Genomic DNA, 19538 nt, shown 5'->3' with positions numbered 1-19538 from the left:
TAGACATAACAATGTGATAGGCGTTGGTTTTTCGCAATTTTTTATTTTAAAGATTAGAAAATGAAAACTTGGAGTATGTGTATAACGAATGCTGAATATCGGTGTTAATGATAAGGACAAATGTTACGAATGTTTAGCTACAAATTGATAGTACTTTTTGAAACAAATCAATCCTTTACCATATGATTAGGGACATTCCTTTTTAATTTTTCCTCTGAGTTCAGTATTTTTGTGATTTAACTTTTCACATGTATTTTTGTTTAAACATGATTTTCTATTACATATATGAAGAAAAATCAAATATTAAATCTTTCAAACTTCTATTCAGTAACTATCGCAATTTTCAAATTGTTATGTGAGATTCAGTGTAAAATATATTATTTTGTATGTGACTGCTTTGTATAAAATTTGATAACGTAACCCTGTGCCTGTTACTGTACAAAATAATAACGAACACAGGTTTACCGGTACCGTATATTATCTAGCTAAATATGTCGGATACATTTTGTATGATTGATTCACACAAAAAAACATGAAAAAAGGTTTTACATCGCTTTAAAAAATTAAAATCATGACAAAATCATGTTTATTGTAACATTGTTAAGCAAATAATTTTTTTCAATGGCATTTGCCTTAATTTTCTTAATTTGTTGAAGAGAAAAAGTAAAACGACCATTATAGGTCCTTTGTAATAGTGTGGGTCATTTCTATAATCACTATGTACAAACGTTAGACAATTCGGGTCAATTCCCTCATCACAATGCATAAAAGTATCACAACTTCGGGTCATAGCTTTAATCTGACATAATTGTTTGGGTCATTGCTTTCATCAATCTATTTTTATGCAATCTATTTTTTTCAAAAGATATAACCACCTCTTCTCATCATGTAATGGAGACGCCAGACACAAGATAGGAAAAAATATGACGAACATAATATACATAGTATGCCGATTGAAGAAAAGACAAATTTCTCATTGTTTTATTTTACATTTTTGATAACATAGCGTAAAATAGTTATCAAAGGTACCAGGATTAAAAAGAGGTTTTATACAATACAACTTCTGACTTGCCTTGAAAATATCAGTCTTGCATACATTATTGATGCCTGCCACTAAAGTACATAACAGCGAAATTTATTTACTGTAACACATTAAACGTCTACAGTTTAGCAACAGTCGAATTATTACGTGCACTTTTACATAATCGAACACGTTAAGTCATCATATTTAATATTGCTAATTAGAGTTTACTGAAATAAGACGCCTTTTAATCATTATTATAATAATTAATTGAATAACTGCTATAACTGTTGGTTATCAAAGCGGCGCCTTTTCGTTTTATGAAAGGTTACCGGTAACTATATAGTTCTTTCCTAACATACTAAGGCGATTAGTGTTTCTATTGATATTAATTTCTATGTTTCTTAAAATAATTTCCTCTTGGTGCTAAGGAGATGATTTTAATCGATTACTCAATTATAACAAACAAAATCACACCTACAATGGATGTGTCATTTTCCTAAAGATAGGATAGGTTAAAGATTGACAAACTTTACCATGGTCAGTCAATAATTCAATAACTTTTGGCTGTTGGACAACAATTTATAATATTGTTTTTGTAAAATCACTGAATTGTTCAACCTTTACAAATTTTCATTCACTCTCAGTAGTTATGATTTTTAATTTGACATTTTCGTCAATCAAACTATTTTCGTAACAATTATACCGGAAGAAGGAATTTTTACAATTATTGTCCGTGTTCAAACAAATTGTAAAACGTAATAAATTATTTGTATTGAACCATTGTGATGATAATATTTGTGGGCTGTGATCATAAAGCTAGTATGTTAAACAAAAGTTCAATTTCAACAAAATTGACAAGTGTGAAATCAATGGTTTTACAATGAATTTTAACTGTATAGTTACATGTCCGAAGTGTCATGAATATAAGTTTGTAAAACAAGAAGGTATGCTTCTCGTTTATTAAAAGATCTTCAGCTGTCCCAGTATTGACCCTATGTGTTGCATATAACAACAAATTGCATCTGACACAGCAACATTTATATCCTTGACCTTGTTTTAATACCATTGAATCCATACAACTATTCCTTGCCAAATATTTCCGCCAAATATTAATGCGGTCTTTTATCGCTGCGCTTAAGAGTACCATCAATGGTCCTAAGACCCGTTGGTGGCCTTCTGCTATTTGCTTCGCTTTGGTCGGGTTGTATCCTCTTTGACAAATTCCCTATTTCCATTCTGAATTTAATCGTATTTTTATAAGTATTTGTAATACACCTTTAATTGTTTTATAATAGATTAATAAAGCATTTTCTCAAAGGACTTAAATTACTACTGAGGGCCCTCATGGGGTTTTTGATTATGTGATTACTTGGCCGTTTTTTTAATGATTATTTGATTATTAAGCCAAATATTTCATGATTATTTGATTACCTAGGACTGTATTTTTAGTTTATGATTATTTGATTACTAAAGATAAGCAAATATTTAATGATTATGTGATTATATTGGCAAAAAAATGGTGATTATGTGATTACTAGGACCCCCCCCCCCATGAGGGGCCTCACTACTCCTTGTTGTAATTTGTCTACTTCCGTAGTTCCGTTTTTCTTTCTTCGACTTACTCGACTTTCGAGTTAAATCATCCCTTTTGAATATCGGTCTCTTTTTTTTCACGCAGAAAAACAAAGTGATTCATTAGAAAAACTTTATTTTACGATAGACGATTGTGCATATGACAGGGTCGTAGTTAATCTGTGTCTTAAGCAAATTGGTGATAGGTTTAACAGAGACTTTCAAAGATCATTCATCAACACAAAATTTCGTAAATGACAAAATGTCATTTAATAGGTTTATTTCATTTTCGTTATAAAGTAGCTACGCTCTTTCTGTCCTGGTAGTTTCGCCCTTGTTAATGTTATTGTACTATCAGATAAATAAAATTGAGAATGGAAATGGTGAATGTGTCAAAGCGACAACAACCCGACCATAGAGTAGAAAACAGCCGAAGGCCACTAATATTTTAACTGGTCGATGAAATTAAGTTACATTTTAAAAAAAAAACACATTTGTAAAAAAAAAATTTTTACGTCCTTTTTCATGAAAGGTAAAAAGTTTTTAAAAAACCTATGAATTTGGTTAAGAAATAAAACTTTGTGGAAAAGTTCCTACTCTTATTTCCTACACATGCTTATATGTAGGCATATATTATGTATAGGTAAAAAATTTCAATATGTCTATAAATTTAAAGAATTATAACGCCACTCAACAAATTTCATCTTCGGCAATGATGAGCTATAATAGCTAACTTCATTTCAAAGCTTACACAAAATACTAGACCACAGTAAAATGGAAAATACAACTAATTTGTAGCATTAAATTGTACTTTCATAGCCAATTATATGTATTTTTTAATTCTTTATACAAATGTCACAATGTGGGAAACTACTAGTATTTATCAAACATATCGATAAACTGCAAACTACAGTTTCTTTGGGACTGGTAAATTGAATTTATAAGTCACGAAAACCGAGTGCTATAAATTGACATATCATTAGAAACAATTGAGCGTTATTCACGGTACCTAAGCTAATTATACAGAGCTGTACTTTTATATGCGTTTTAGAAATGTTTCAACATAATCAGAAATTCTTCAAATGCTTGAATTTATGAAACTGTTCAAAGTAGTTTTTCTTTATATTTGTATTATATAGTGGACGAAAGTTGTGTCTTTTTTTAATACTTGATATACAAGTCGTGTCAAATAATAATACAGGAGAAATATGTGCCCATTAGTAATACAAAATGAAGTTTTTTCCATTAGTAATACAGAAGAAAGTTATGTCCTTTAGTTATACAAATGAAGTTGTTTCCATAAGTACAATGTAACACAAGAGAAAGTTGTGTCCCTCTTTCATACACAGTATTTTGTTCTTTAGTAATACAAAATAAGGTGATGCCCCTTAGAAATACAGAAGAACGTTGTGTCCATTAGTAATACACAAACACGTTGTGTCCCTTAGAAATACAAAATAAAGTTGTGTTCTTTAGTAAGACAAAAGAGAGTTTTGTCCCTTAGTAATACAGATGAAAAAGTGGTGCCCCTTATTTAAGTAATATAAATGAATGTTGTGTTCCATAGTGATTCAAAAGAAAGTTGTGTCCATTAGTAATATAAGAGAAATGTGTGTCTATTAGTAATATAGAAGAAATGTGTGACCCTTAGTAAAACAGACGAGATTTTGTCCCTTCTTAGTACAGAAAATAAGTTGTGCCCCTTAGTAATACATAGTAAAAGTTGCATCCCTTAGTAAAACAAATGAAAGTTGTGACCCTTAGCAATAAAGAAGAAAGTTGTGTCCCTTAGCAATACACCAAAAAAGTTGTGTCCCTTAGCAATACACAAAAAAGTTGTGTCCCTTTGTAATACCCATAAATAAGTATTCAGTAATACAGATGCAAGATATTTCCATTAGTTACAGAATGAAATGCTTCCCTTAGCAATACAGAAGAAAGAATCAGCAGTCTTGTACTGGAACTTCAGTAATGATATACTGACAAACTGTACTATTGAACTAATGAATGAAAAAACAGCAGCATATTGTCAATTCAAACGCGTGGTTGGCACGCTGAAACCTTAATAGCTGTTAGGGTCACATACCAACATTTTTTAAGCATAAGCTTTTATATCTTATAACATATGTATCTTTTCAAGAATTCATTCAGGGAGTTGCAGATCGGAAGTTATTGTTATAGGTATATGCAAGCATTATTTATATTATATAATGCATTGATGGATAACTATTGCGCATTTAGGAAAAACGGTAAATACAAAAGCCAATGTATATTCTTAAAAACAATGGTGATGAAAAGAAGATTCATCATATCCGTCATAGGAAATTAATACTTTTTTTATATGTATACTAATGAATTGATGAGTATTAGCTTTCATTTTATCCAGCCATTGAGCAAATACTTTCAATAAATGTATCGACCATTCTTTTCAAACTCGACTGTAATCAAAATCAGCATTTTATAATATGAAAAAGAGAAAGCCGAAAGATATCAGAGGGACATTTAAACTTTTCGTCGAAAATAAACTGACAACGCCATGTATGTGATCTCATGATCACCGAACGGATATATTTTTGTAGGTAACATTAGAGAAAAGTGGACAACGTGATTGTAGTTACGATAATAACGGTCAACAAACTCGTGATTGCGTTCTTAAAGGGGCACTAGCTACGAGATATATAAAAAATCTAAAGTATGATTTTTTTTGTTCAATCATTAATGAAAGTGAAGTAGTGAAATTATAACTCTTTTTTAGCAGCTAAAATGGTTAAATTTTTTCAAATTAAGCTAATAAAAAAATTGATAATGAATTATTCACTTTTAAGTGAATAACTCGACCTCATTAAACCTGTATTCATGCGAACTCCAATTTAACCCGTAGAAAGAGATAGAATAACGCATGCATTATCCGTGTACGTTTATTTAAAGGAAAAGAATGTCAACTTTGAAAGGGAAATAATTTGATTGACTGATTCGATCCACAAAAAAATCATTCTTATTTAGGAAAATACGACGATAAACATAAATTTTTAATCTAAAATACAAAATTAAGTAGACCTATAACAATCCAACTGCACGAGTTGCTTAATCTATTTATATCTATGTTTATGTTGACATCGTTTATATGGTCATAGAAGGTCAACTCGAAATTTAATTAGATGGTGTCATTGCCAAAATTCACACGAAACAAAGCTAAATCTTATTGAGACCATGGCCTGTAAATTGTTTATTTTATACTTTTGATAGTTGGAAAAATGTTTCACATTGTTTTAAATAAGATATGAAAATATTTGAGTCAAATTGGTGAAGATGAATTTGACAGCTAATGCCCCTTTTAAAGATTTAAAGAGATGAGAGATGATTTCAACTTCAGTACTTTGAATTTATGGTTTAAGAGGTTCCTTGTGAGCAAAAAACCTCTATCAAGGAAATCGTGTTAGGAAAAATAAAAATAAGTCCTGGAATATCGTACCAACTGGGAGATATGTACCCCTCATGCAGACGTTGCTGGAATGTATTTACCTAGAAATTGGAGTTCACAATTGGGGAGCTGAAATCGATCATTTGTCGTAAAGTTTTGTATTCAATTGAACCTCATCAGTAGCACTTAATGTCATTAGAATGGGGTTTGTTTTGTAGCATTTTTCACGGTATTATTTATTCTGTAATAAAAAAAAAGTAGAATCATAACATAAGACAATTTTATTCGTAAGATATCTTCAAGAAGAAATGTCTAGCACAAAGATATTGTGTACTTTATGGTGTTTTAATTTGAAATAATCTAATTATAAATTAGATTTTGTTTTTATACACACCCATTAGTGAAGTCTAAAGTGATTAATGTAACATTCAATAGAATCAAAATGCTTTTAAATGCATGTTATTAGATTGCGGTAGGCACGCGTCACGTTAAATTAGTCCAGACTTAAAGTGTGCAATTTTGTACACGCAATCGAATGATGATGCCGAACATAACGGATGACTTTGTTAAAATTAACAGCGTCAGTTCTATATAAATTTGATATATCTTGGATTCACTTCACCATGATATCAAATAATTTCTTTTTTTATCAACTAATGCATCATATTCATTACATATAAAATGATGTTACAGCACCTATGGAGTTCAATCATGGCCATGTATCTGTTATTTTATAAAAACGTATCAAATCTTTTATGTATTGTACTTACAAAACTAGGTTATGACGAAATTGAATTTGGTAGTTTGTTCGTGATTCTTTTAACAGAGAATGATCGATTCTTTCATCTGATTATTTCTAAGTTATAGTTTTTTTTTATGATAATATTCCCCACTTATTTCCGTGAGAATCACACGTACTACTACAAAAAAGCCGGTACAAATATTTGTACTAAGTTTATGAAACTCGTTAATGGCTGATTGTTGATAAACATCAATGAATTAGTTTTATAAAAATTCCCTATTTTCAATCAGTTTCATGTTGAGTTAATGTTTTGCAAAGTATCAACAAATTACATTTTGCCTTACATTGATACAACGATTTATCAACGCAACTTGTACAGGTGTTTTCATGTTGGGCTTTTACAATACGTCAACACGTTACTAAAATGACAAACAACATGCAAACCATAGTATAACTAATTGGACAAGTTCTATTCTAAAAATAAAATACAGTAGTCAGAAAATATGAAGTTGTTGATATAAAGATTGTAGATTTATAATAATAACATAAGACCCCTTTTTTTTCAATTCCTTCTTTTTTCGTATTGATCAAGTCAACTGTCAAGTTCAGTTTCAATACAAGGTTTAAAATTGCCGAATTCGTAGAGATAGAGGCGAAGTTGTACTATAGCCGATATGATGGCCAATGTGTATTTATATTTTAAGTTTAACATTTAGAAAATAAATATAAATTGTTTTTCTTGGGTTTGATGTGACCATTATTAAAAGTACAGTTTGGAACTAAAGTCTTGATTCATTTATAGCTACATTATATAAAAGATTTTGGTTATACAACCTTAAGATACCACAACAATTCCCTTGAAAAGCTTTGAAGCAGTTTCGTTCATACAAATAAAACCCATAAGCATGTTTCATTTAAATAAATATGTTTTAGTTACATGTTCAGATTAAAAACTACCAATGAAAAACACTCGGCAGATATTTCTGTTACATTAAAAGGGTGGTTTCTCTGTAAAATAATAGGCAGTAAAAACTGAAACTGTACCAAAATGAAAACAATAAAACTGGATATAAGCAAACTTTGCATCTTAAAAATGAGATTTACCATTACAATTATTCAAAAGAAAACAATAAACATAGCAATTAAACAAAAAAACACAAAAAAGACATTCCAACAATAGTTTCAATTTATAGAGGGTATCTTATCCCGAAAACAGTATTTTAATGAAAGAAACACAATGCATTATGTAAACAAAACCAATTATTAAATGGTCAGATCAATCGAGTGTAAAAATACTTGAAAAGTGTTTATTTCTATTTTATCTGCAACTTAACACTGAGGAACACTGCTTAAAACAGCACTGTGTCAAAAGCTGGTATTCTGATTAGAAGATATATGTGCTAATTAAACTTAATGCAGAATGGGATGGATACTTATGTCTTTCATTAATATATAAATCTAAAGAGTGATTTCCAATGTTTCGTCAAATACGGAGACAAAAGTTTCCCGATGAACCCATGCGTCCTTTAACAATATACTCAATCCATCTGCAGTTAAACATAAAAATTTGCAACAAAAGCAGATTCTCAGATCAACACATTGGTTCTTACAAACTTTCCTTTTCAAAGCCTGTTAATTAAACAAACCAATGATTTACCAACGATTTTTCAACATAAAATAAGATTATTTGGACCCCAATAATTGAATTTGACGTCTCAATGTTAATTTGTTTTCAATGAAAGGAAGTTAAATTCAACGATATAAGACTAATAACTTTATGATACAGAGACTCATTAGTGTCGCTCGAATCAAAACACTTGGAATAATTGAACTTAAATTTACCATTTCTTGTGATTGCAGTATTACTACTAGTATATGAAATGATAACAAACCAATTATATGGTATATTTAGTTGCTATATCAGCCGCGGGATTCAACAGTGATGAGGTTTTAATAGTTTTATTTCTTTTGTAGTAGAATTTATGTTTCTAGAATTAAAAGAATATATAAAGAAGCTAAACGCTGATGCGAATCCGACATTTGCACTTTTAGGATGAACTTCACAACATATTAAAAAATTTAAAGATGAAGTAGCATTGAACTTAAAAAGCAATGTGAAAACTGATCAAAGATACCAGGCTAGTGCATTTGTACTGCAAATGCACGTGTCTTCAAAATAATCACCAGTGACGCCAAAATCAGGTAAGTAGTTGAAATGCATTCGGGACCACAAAATTCCATAAGATTTTGACAAACACAGCTAAAGTTATCTATTCAGTATCAGAGAAATCCTGTAGAATTTTGAACAATTCAAAGAATATCTCGCTGATCTTTGTTCGGTGGAACGTAATTATCAAAACGCTTTACTAATTCCAAAATACGTGTTTTATAGTGATTAAGATTATAACACAATGTTGACTGCTGTACCCATATTTTTTATATTCTTATCTATTATGTCTGTTCGATTTGTTTACATTGATGTCAATATAATGGAAAGTGTGCGATAGTTATACAAGTTCGAGTTTAACTAGCTATAACATCAGGTTTAATCCTCTTAAGCCCCAGTCCCACTAGACCAGGATCGCACTTCGCTCACCGCGATCTAAAATAAATTTAGATCGTGATGAGGTCGCGGTTTAAGCGGCATGAAAATGTAAATTTTCGTTGCTTTCACGATGCTACTATGTCCTCTCTACGCCTCTACAAAAATCCCACTACGATTATACCACGTTCTCACCGCGCTTATTCTGCGACTTCACTACGCTTATCAAGATCTTTCTACGCTCTTTACGTTCTCAGTACGACCATACTACGAGTTATCCGATTGCAACACGATCTTACTGCGATATTAACACGTTCTTAACACGATTATACGACGTTCATAGCGCGATCTTACTGCGTTCTCAGCAATAACGTCAACATCGTGTTCCATATCAATACAGTTCAATTCCTTCTATTTCTGATTAAATCGTAGATTTCTCGGAAGCAATACAGTCATGCCACCAAATTCTACCAGAACACGTGGGCATGGTGGTAGGAGTTGATGTAGAGGCAGAGGGAGCAAAGTAACGAATCCTGATCAAGCAGAGATGTCGGACCGACCAACCCAACTTAAATTACAACCTATTGCTGGTCCATAAAGCTCAATGACGATATTTTAGTGAACGATAGCAGAGATGACATAGATGTATCAATATATATAGGAAGATGTGGTATGAGTGCCAATGAGACAACTCTCCATTCAAGTAACAATTTATAAAAGTAAACCATTATAGGCCAAGGTACGGCCTTCAACACGGAGCCTTGGCTCACATCAATCAGTACGCTATAAAGGACCCAACATTTTACTAGTGTTGAACCATTTAAACGGGAAAACCAACGGTCTAATCTATATATAAACGAGAAGCATGGTTGAGCCGTTAAAGCAAATGGATATTAACATTCAAACAAACAAAATCAAGGGAGCTTTTTTATATATTTTATGTGAAAATGACAATGAGAATGATGGTCGTAGTGTGAACGTAGTCAGGTCGTAAGAAGAGCGTGATGAGGACGGCAAGGGCGTGCTTAGAATCATACTATGGTCGTGAACAGCGTTGTATAGTCGTAGTGGAAGCGTAGTTGGGTCGCAGTGAGAACGTGATGGTCGTAGTGAGGTCGTGATAACGTCGCTGTGCGATCGTAAAGCTGTTTTCCCGAATAGAATCACGCTTTGGCTACGCTCTCGCTACGATTGTACAGCGACATTTGCGATCTTACTACGATCTTAGTATGCTCTCACTACGCTTCTACTAGGACCTGATTTCGCCACGACCGCACCACGATTGTTTTGAACATGTTCAAAGTTGGTCACGCTCTTCACGATCTTGAAGACCTCACCACGACCGTGATACTCTTACTGCGATCTACACGATCGCACTACGATCATCAAAATTTGCATTTTTTCACAGATCGTAGTGCAATTGTGGCCTAGTGGGACTTGGGTATTAAGAAAATACCTGTTCCAAGTCAGGAATATGACAGTTGTTATTCATTTATTTGATGTATTTGAGCCTTTGAGTTTGCTATTCGGTATTTTTGTTATTTTAATTTTTAGTAACTACGCTATCAAAATACAAAATTTGCTTGATTTTTAATCTCGGGTTTCAAATTTTTATTAATTTTATATCAAATTTGTTTGCACTCATTATTGTATTATGTTAATTTATTACGTAGGCCAATAATGTGGTTAGATTACACATGTTGCATATAATATATGAAAACGGTGTAAACAAATAACTAAATCAATTTCCGCTTCATATACATCTGATTAATTTGTTTAATTATATCTTATTAACTGTAAATATTTGAACAATCCATGATAATGTTATAAAGTTTGCAAGTTTCGTATGTTTTTATTTATAGTTGATTTGTTACGGATTTTTAGAAATTATGTAATAAACAGAAAATATCTGTCGGCGTTTTGCTTCAAAAATTATTTGAAAGCTGCAATTCAGAAAAACATGCGAAAGTAATGTGAACAACGTACCCAATGTAATATAAACTTCCTATTTTTCGCTAGAAACGAACCATACGGCATTTTGTTTCAGGGTAGTCTAGCTAAATATGTTTAAAAAAGAGAGACAAAAGATACCAAAGGGGCATCCAAACTCCTAAGTCGACAGGAGACTGGTAACAATATCATGGTAAATTTTGAATAACAGTACACATCATAGTGATCTCCTATGCTCCGGAAGGATAAACAGATCCTGATCCACATGATGGGTTAGTCGTGTTGCTCATGTAATAACAAATAGTTGATAAATCTAATTCGGTAGGTCATGTGAGACTTAAAAATGCATTCGAAAGTTATATGCACTACGTATACCCAAAACAATATATACTTCCTCTAGTGTTTGATTGAAGCAACACATACTGTTCACTACCACTGGTATGTATACTGTTTAATTTTCGTAAAAATTGTTACATTAGGAATACTTTCACTTTCATTTGAAACTCAAACATATGTGTTTGCGTCATTTGTAATTTGAATATAGAGATCAAAAACTCATTCGTTTATTAGAAGGTGCTTTTATTTGTATTAAACAGTTATTTCTCGTCAAACTGTAATTGCAACTTTTATCACATAAACTACTACATTTACTTTGGCATACACTTATTTGTAATGATAGTCATCTGAGCAATATTGCATTTGAGATAAAAAAAAATCTCTTATGGGACCATACTATCACAAAAGAAGATGTTTACAGAACCTGTTTATTATTTTTTTTCTTTATAACCAACTTTACGAATCATGTTATTTCATAAAAAAAACCGTGTCCATGAACCAATCGTTCCATTTTCGCACGCCTTTATGACGTCATTTACAAGAAACAAGGCGCGCCTTTATCCCTGCATTATTTATGTATCAAGCACTTTCAGAATCGTCATACTCCAGGATAGTTTGGAAATAAATTATGTTCCGTTCGTACGTAATCTTAATTCCAGTTCCAACTTATCAGATTTTAATTTTCATGATATTTTATGAAGTATAGAGTAAAATCACAAAAATGCTGAACTCCGAGGGAAATTCAAAACGGAAAGTCCCTAATAAAATGGCAAAATCAAAGATAAAACACACCAAACGAATGGACAACAACTGTCAACTTTTCATCTGTTCGCTCAACATGTATTGCAAGTGACGATTCCTACATATTAGTCACGCTGAGATAGACGTCACATGACGGATTCAGCTAACTACCTTATCCCGGAACAAAAAATGTAAAACTGTGCTGCTAATGTTAAAAAATTATCATGGATATAAGAAGTAAAACTACGTCTGACTACAGATACAATGCGGAAAACTACGAACTGATAAAGATTGCCACAAACAAGGCCGTAGCTTATCCGGCGTAAGGGAGCACGGTAGTATTTCCTGGCCCATAAAAGATAATGATAGACTTTTTAGAATTTTCACCACTTTCTAATGCTGCCAAAAATTATACATTGACAGTTCACTTAAGTACTTTTATTACATTATTTTGAAATTAAGTTGAATATGTATCATGACTGTTTACTTTTTTTTTTGATAACTTAAAAAACCTAAGGCCACTAGTGCGTTAATGTCTTTTTTCGTGCATTGAATATAAAATTCTCAAAAATTCTCAAAAAATCATTTTCATCTGTATGTAAAATCATTTCACCTTTTTCTACACCTGATCCATCCCTCAGTTTGGGAAAGGATGTTTTGTTGATACTGCATTTTTTTGTCCAATCACACTGTTCAGATATATTGACTTAAGCAGAGTACTCAAAAGAGCAACCTCAATTTGAATGCAAATACTACCGTGCTACCTTAAGCATTATGTATAACACAAATGTGTGAACTGTAAGGCATTACATACCTGCTTAACTTTATCACTTGTCATACATCCATTCTGTACAAAAACATCTACTTTAAACTTTCTATTAAGTCAAATTTGTTCAAAATGCAATTTTAATTATTCATTTGAAAATATGAATATGAGAACTTATAATTAATATAAATATTTACATAGTTACATCAAAGTCATTGTCAAGACTGATTACTATAAGTGAAATTATTGTGTTCATTTAAACAGAAAACGATTTTTCAGTATATGTATTTCAGTGCAGTTTTATACTTTTATTAAATATGTGAATAACTAAGTATACAATTGCTGTCAGGGTATCTGATACTTTCTAGAGCTCAGTCGATTTTGTATAAAAAATGTAGTTAATTATTCATGTCTACAGAATAAAGTTTTTTTTTCAACTTTGCAAAACAATAGTTACGAACATTATAAAAATGAAATACCATTGCATACATTGGCTATGCAATTTAATGTGATATCATACAAGTAAGTCAATATAGATAAAAAAAAAATAGATATATACTAAAAACGCAATTGATTAAAAATCATGTGAATTAAACACACAATTAAATAAATGATAAAAACAACAGCTATGTAAGTTACATACGTAGCAGGCAAGTAATTATAAAAAAAGATGTGGTATTATTGCCAATGAGACAACTCTCCACAAGAGACCAAATGACACAAAAATCAAAAGCTATAGGTCACCGTCAAACTAGAAAACTAACGGCCTAATTTATTTACAAAAGTAATGTTCATTACCACACTTTCAAACATATCAAACCATTTTAAGTAATGTGAAGTTTGAAGATGTGACTGGGTATAACAAAAAGAAATCCGATTGCTGTTGTACAATTTAAGGCAATGGTATTAAGAGAAAAATGGCGAAATAACTTTCCGGTGTACAGTGCAAATGTGTGTCAGTAGAACTTTGAAGATTGTCAACTATTTGAAAAAAAATAAAATAGAAAAATACTGAACTCCGAAAACAATTCAAAACGGAAAGTCCCTAATCAAATGATGAAACTCATCAAACGAATGGACAACAGCTGTCATATTCCTGACTTGGTACAGGCATTTTCAAATGAACCTGGTTTTATAGCACTAAACCTCTCACTTGTATGACAGTCGCATCAAATTCCATTATATTTAAAACGACGCGTGAACAAAACAGACATAATGAGCTAGTGTATATAATTTTTTATCTTACATGTGTACAAACTATCTTCAATTCTTCTTTAGATAAAGAAACCAATAAACATATTGACGCCTTCATTCTGTTGCATGCAGGTGTAAGATAAAGAAAAATATATGTATCAGGTCTGGTATATAGCAGGTGTTTTTCACTTTTTTGCTGATGTAAAGCGTATGATTTTGTCAGATTTTATGGACTTTCTTTTGGAATACGCATTGGAGTTTGGTAATTTTTGTTATATTCTTTTGCTTTAAAATTGATGTTTATATATATCTACGCTCACCTTATCTTCAGATAAACAAAATACAAAAACCTCAACTAAGCCATACATTGATTGTGAGTCCTGATTAACGATACAGACGGAAACTCATCTATAATTTCTAAAGTATCATGATTGCTCGTTTATAATATTATTTGCTATACTTCCATAGTTCAAATTATAAACAAAAAGTTCACGTTTTGGCGTTTGAACAAGAATATATACAAGACAAGATATAGTACATAGATACAAATTACCATATAAAAGCAGTTATAAGGTATCAATTTGATGACAGAAAAAAGCAATTACAATTTTATTCCAAATCCAAAACAAGCAGAAAATAACATCTGAAAGTAAAGGATCGGCAAAGGTTGAGATAACGAAACTTATCCTGTTTTAACAAAACAGGATGCTCTTTTTAGAAGAAGAGAAAATATAAAAGTTTTTAGTTGTTACTTTTATGTTAATCAGATGAAAGTGTGTTATATTTGTGTGACTAAAGCCCATCTTAGAAGTTTATATCTAATAATTATCTTGTATATTGGCGCAAATTGATTGTAACATTTAGAATATTTTTTTTAAATTAAAATTCTTTATTGCACTATTTAGTTATTATCAACTTTCCTTTATAGTATAAATATGTTCCTCATAGTTTTACATGTAATATATGCATTATTGAAAATTCATTAACGTCTAAAACTTTGACAGTGGTACAAATGCAGAACATCAAACATCCCCCATTCTGTGCATGGTGATTAAAGATTTAGGTTATGTACAATGTATGGTCATCTGGGAATCACAAACAAGATGTTGTTGATATTGATATCAAAATTAAATTGTTCAAAGATAATTGATATGCATTTTTTATTATCGTATAATTCGACAAATGTATCAAATAATCTACTACTATCTATTGTTTTATGTGTAATAAAACTTTTAATATTTGACAACACTATCTACTTCCGTGAGACCATTGAAATGGTAACATATTGTATTGAAATAACCTAAAAAAATCACTGTATTTAAACGTATCAAACTGAAAAATATTGGCAAAATATTTAGACGGTCAAACGAACTGAACATCTACTTGAATCCCTTCGTAAATTTTACAGACGCCATCACGAGTTTGTTGACCGTAGTTGAATTATTGTTTTGCGGATATCGACTGATATGTTGCAAATGTCGTAAATAAAATTTCATCCCTTTTTCAAGAATGTGACCAACAGTAATTACAATTTCATCCCTATTTCAAGAATGTGACCAACAGTAATTACAATTTCATCCCATTTTCAAGAATGTGACCAACAGTAATTACATTAGGTTTGTACTTACATGAGCAACACGAATGGTGGAGCAGGATGTGATTACCCTTCCGTAGGACCTGAGATCAACTCCAGTTTTTAATGTGATTACCCATCCGTAGGACCTGAGATCAACTCCAGTTTTTTAATATGTGTACCCTACCGTAGGACCTGAGATCAACTCCAGTTTTTAATGTGATTACCCTTCCGTAGGACCTGAGATCAACTCCAGTTTTTAATGTGTTAACCCTTCCGTAGGACCTAAGATCATCTCCAGTTTTTAATGTGTTTACCCTTCCGTAGGACCTGAGATCAACTCCAGTTTTTAATGTGTTTACCCTTCCGTAGGACCTGAGATCAACTCCAGTTTTTAATGTGTTTACCCTTCCGTAGGACCTGAGATCATCTCCAGTTTTTAATGTGATTACCCTTCCGTAGGACCTGAGATCAACTCCAGTTTTTAATGTGTTAACCCTTCCGTAGGACCTGAGATCAACTCCAGTTTTTAATGTGTTTACCCTTCCGTAGGACCTGAGATCAACTCCAGTTTTTAATGTGATTACCCTTCCGTAGGACCTGAGATCAACTCCAGTTTTTAATGTGTTTACCCTTCCGTAGGACCTGAGATCAACTCCAGTTTTTAATGTGTTTACCCTTCCGTAGGACCTGAGATCAACTCCAGTTTTTAATGTGATTACCCTTCCGTAGGACCTGAGATCAACTCCAGTTTTTAATGTGTTAACCCTTCCGTAGGACCTGAGATCAACTCCAGTTTTTAATGTGTTTACAATTCGTAGGACCTGAGATCAACTCCAGTTTTTAATGTGTTAACCCTTCCGTAGGACCTAAGATCATCTCCAGTTTTTAATGTGTTTACCCTTCCGTAGGACCTGAGATCAACTCCAGTTTTTAATGTGTTTACCCTTCCGTAGGACCTGAGATCAACTCCAGTTTTTAATGTGTTTACCCTTCCGTAGGACCTGAGATCAACTCCAGTTTTTAATGTGTTTACCCTTCCGTAGGACCTGAGATCAACTCCAGTTTTTAATGTGTTTACCCTTCCGTAGGACCTGAGATCAACTCCAGTTTTTAATGTGATTACCCTTCCGTAGGACCTGAGATCAACTCCAGTTTTTAATGTGTTAACCCTTCCGTAGGACCTGAGATCAACTCCAGTTTTTAATGTGTTTACCCTTCCGTAGGACCTGAGATCAACTCCAGTTTTTAATGGAGTTCATCATGCTCAGTTTTTGTATGTTTATGTTGTGTTTTGTGTACTGTCGGTTGACTGTTGATCTTTTTCTATTTTAGCCATGACTTTGTCAGTTTACTTTCGGCTTATGAGTAAAAATGTCCCTTTGAAATTTTTCGTCTCTCTTTTGTAAAGATTTTAACATAACATCTGATGATAAATAATAGACTTGATATATGTGGTTTACGGGCATAATTGTTTGCAAATATTATTACAAATTTCAAGTATTTAATCATTTTATAGACTAACATCTAAAATAAATTGGCAAAAGAGGGGTCAAAAGAAACCAGAGTGATATTCAAACTCATAGATTGAAAACTGAATTGACAACTCCATGGCGAACAGACAAACAGACAAATAATAGCAAACAAGACACACTATAGAAAACTAAAGACTAAGTAACACGAATCCTACTAAAAACTGTGAAACTTTAAAACTCAGACTAATGATATGACGTGGAAATGCTTAAACAAGTCTAGTCCAATGGGGAGCGTTTCATGGTAAATGACTATCAATTTAAAGTACTTTTATAGAAAAGAGGGACGAAAGATATCAGAGGGAGAGTCAAACTCATAGAAAGAAGATATAACTAAACTTATAGTGACTGATCACGCTAATTGATCAGTATACCTAAAGTATCCAGGAGACACAATAATTCTAAAATACAAAAAAGCATAATTACGCCAACTTAGGGTAGAGAAGGTGCACAAAACACTAACATTACAGAATGTGGGAGTTCCGTTCTAAGCCCATACAAGATAACAACAATGATTAAACGCTATTTAGTAATTATTTAAAAATCACGTAATGTACTTCCTGAAGATTTATGTGATAGCATTACAATTTACTATTTATCGTACTGTATTCTCCCATTTTAACGGTTTCTGATCAAATTGGTTATTCAGTCGAGCAATTAACTCAAACTTTTAAAACAAATAACGACGTGTTTTATACCTCTATACAAATAGTATTTCTATATAATCAAGTTATTATTTGGCGGATTATTGAATAAATGTGCAATTCTCATAGCTGTATTTTGCAGTGAACTAAAGTAATAAGTAATTAACCGATGTTCAAAGCTATAAATATCATATCTTGACTTACATCTAGAAATTGACAATGAGGGTCAGGTGAAAACAAATTTTACAACAAAAGAGATGATTTCAGTTTTCCAATTGTGAACTTTCCCTTTCGAAGTAGCAACATTCCAGCAGCGCCTGCATACGGAGTATGTATCTCCGAATTGATACGATATGCCCGTGCTAGTATTTCCTATGATTATTTACCTGATAGATGATTACTGCTTAAAAGGAAGCTATGAAACTAAAGTTCCATATTGTAAGTTGAAATCATCCTTCGTAAATTTACGGACGTCATCACGAGTTGGTTGACTGTTATGAAAAAACCGTTTCACAGATGATATCGTATATGTTCCATACGTCGTAACAACGTTCCTCATCCCTTTTTGTGAATGTGACAGATCGAATTAGACTATTTTCCGGGTTGGTAACAACATGAGCAACAAATCGGGTGCTATTTTTAGAGCAGGATCTGCTTACCCTTCAAGAGCACCTGAGATCATTCCCAGTTTTTGGGTGTGTTCATGCTGCTTCGTCTTTAGTTTTCTATGTTGTGTCGTGTATTGTTTATCTGTTTTTCTTGTCGTTTTTAGCCATGGCGTTGCCGTTTATTTTGATCTATGAGTTTGACTGTCCCTCTGATATCTGAAGATGATTTTAGTCAAATTTAACAAAAATTAAAATAATTGCATGCACTTTTGGTGGTGCCAGACCCTGTGATTCGACCGGATAAACATGTCCTTGCTATGCATTTATCACCAAACATGATTCAACAATCAGTCAATATGACACTATCGGGCATAAGACACAATCGGTAAAATACGCACATGTGAAATTCATGCATGCTGAATTGTAGTGAAACACTTAACATCCATCTTATTTTAAAAGTTTCATATATATCGAAATTATGTAATAACAATTTCGTTACAAAAATACATCTTTGAGTCGTATGTTTGGATTGGATTGTCCAGTTAAAACACTCCAAATAAAAATAAAAATTATGATAACATAATTATCTGTATATGTCGATAGTAATATAACATATATAGGCTCACATCTACCCAATTATAAACATATTTTTTCAAACAAACAAAAACAAAGACTACAACTACACCATACAATGATTGTTAGTCCGGATTAAAGATACAGAAGAAAACTTATTTATGACCTCAAGAGTACTATGATTGCTTGTTCTAATAGCTATAGTATTTACATAGAAGAGCTATCATTTATCAACGAAAAGTTTATATATTGTCAATTAAATCAAAATAAGACAAAACAGTGAAAAGATTCATATTGAAAAACAAAAGCAGTAATATGGT

The sequence above is a fragment of the Mytilus edulis genome, chromosome 12, assembly GCF_963676685.1.
Source record: "Mytilus edulis chromosome 12, xbMytEdul2.2, whole genome shotgun sequence".
Classification (NCBI taxonomy): domain Eukaryota; kingdom Metazoa; phylum Mollusca; class Bivalvia; order Mytilida; family Mytilidae; genus Mytilus; species Mytilus edulis.
The sequence above is the reverse complement of the archived record's forward strand: the minus strand, read 5'-3'. Positions refer to the sequence as shown.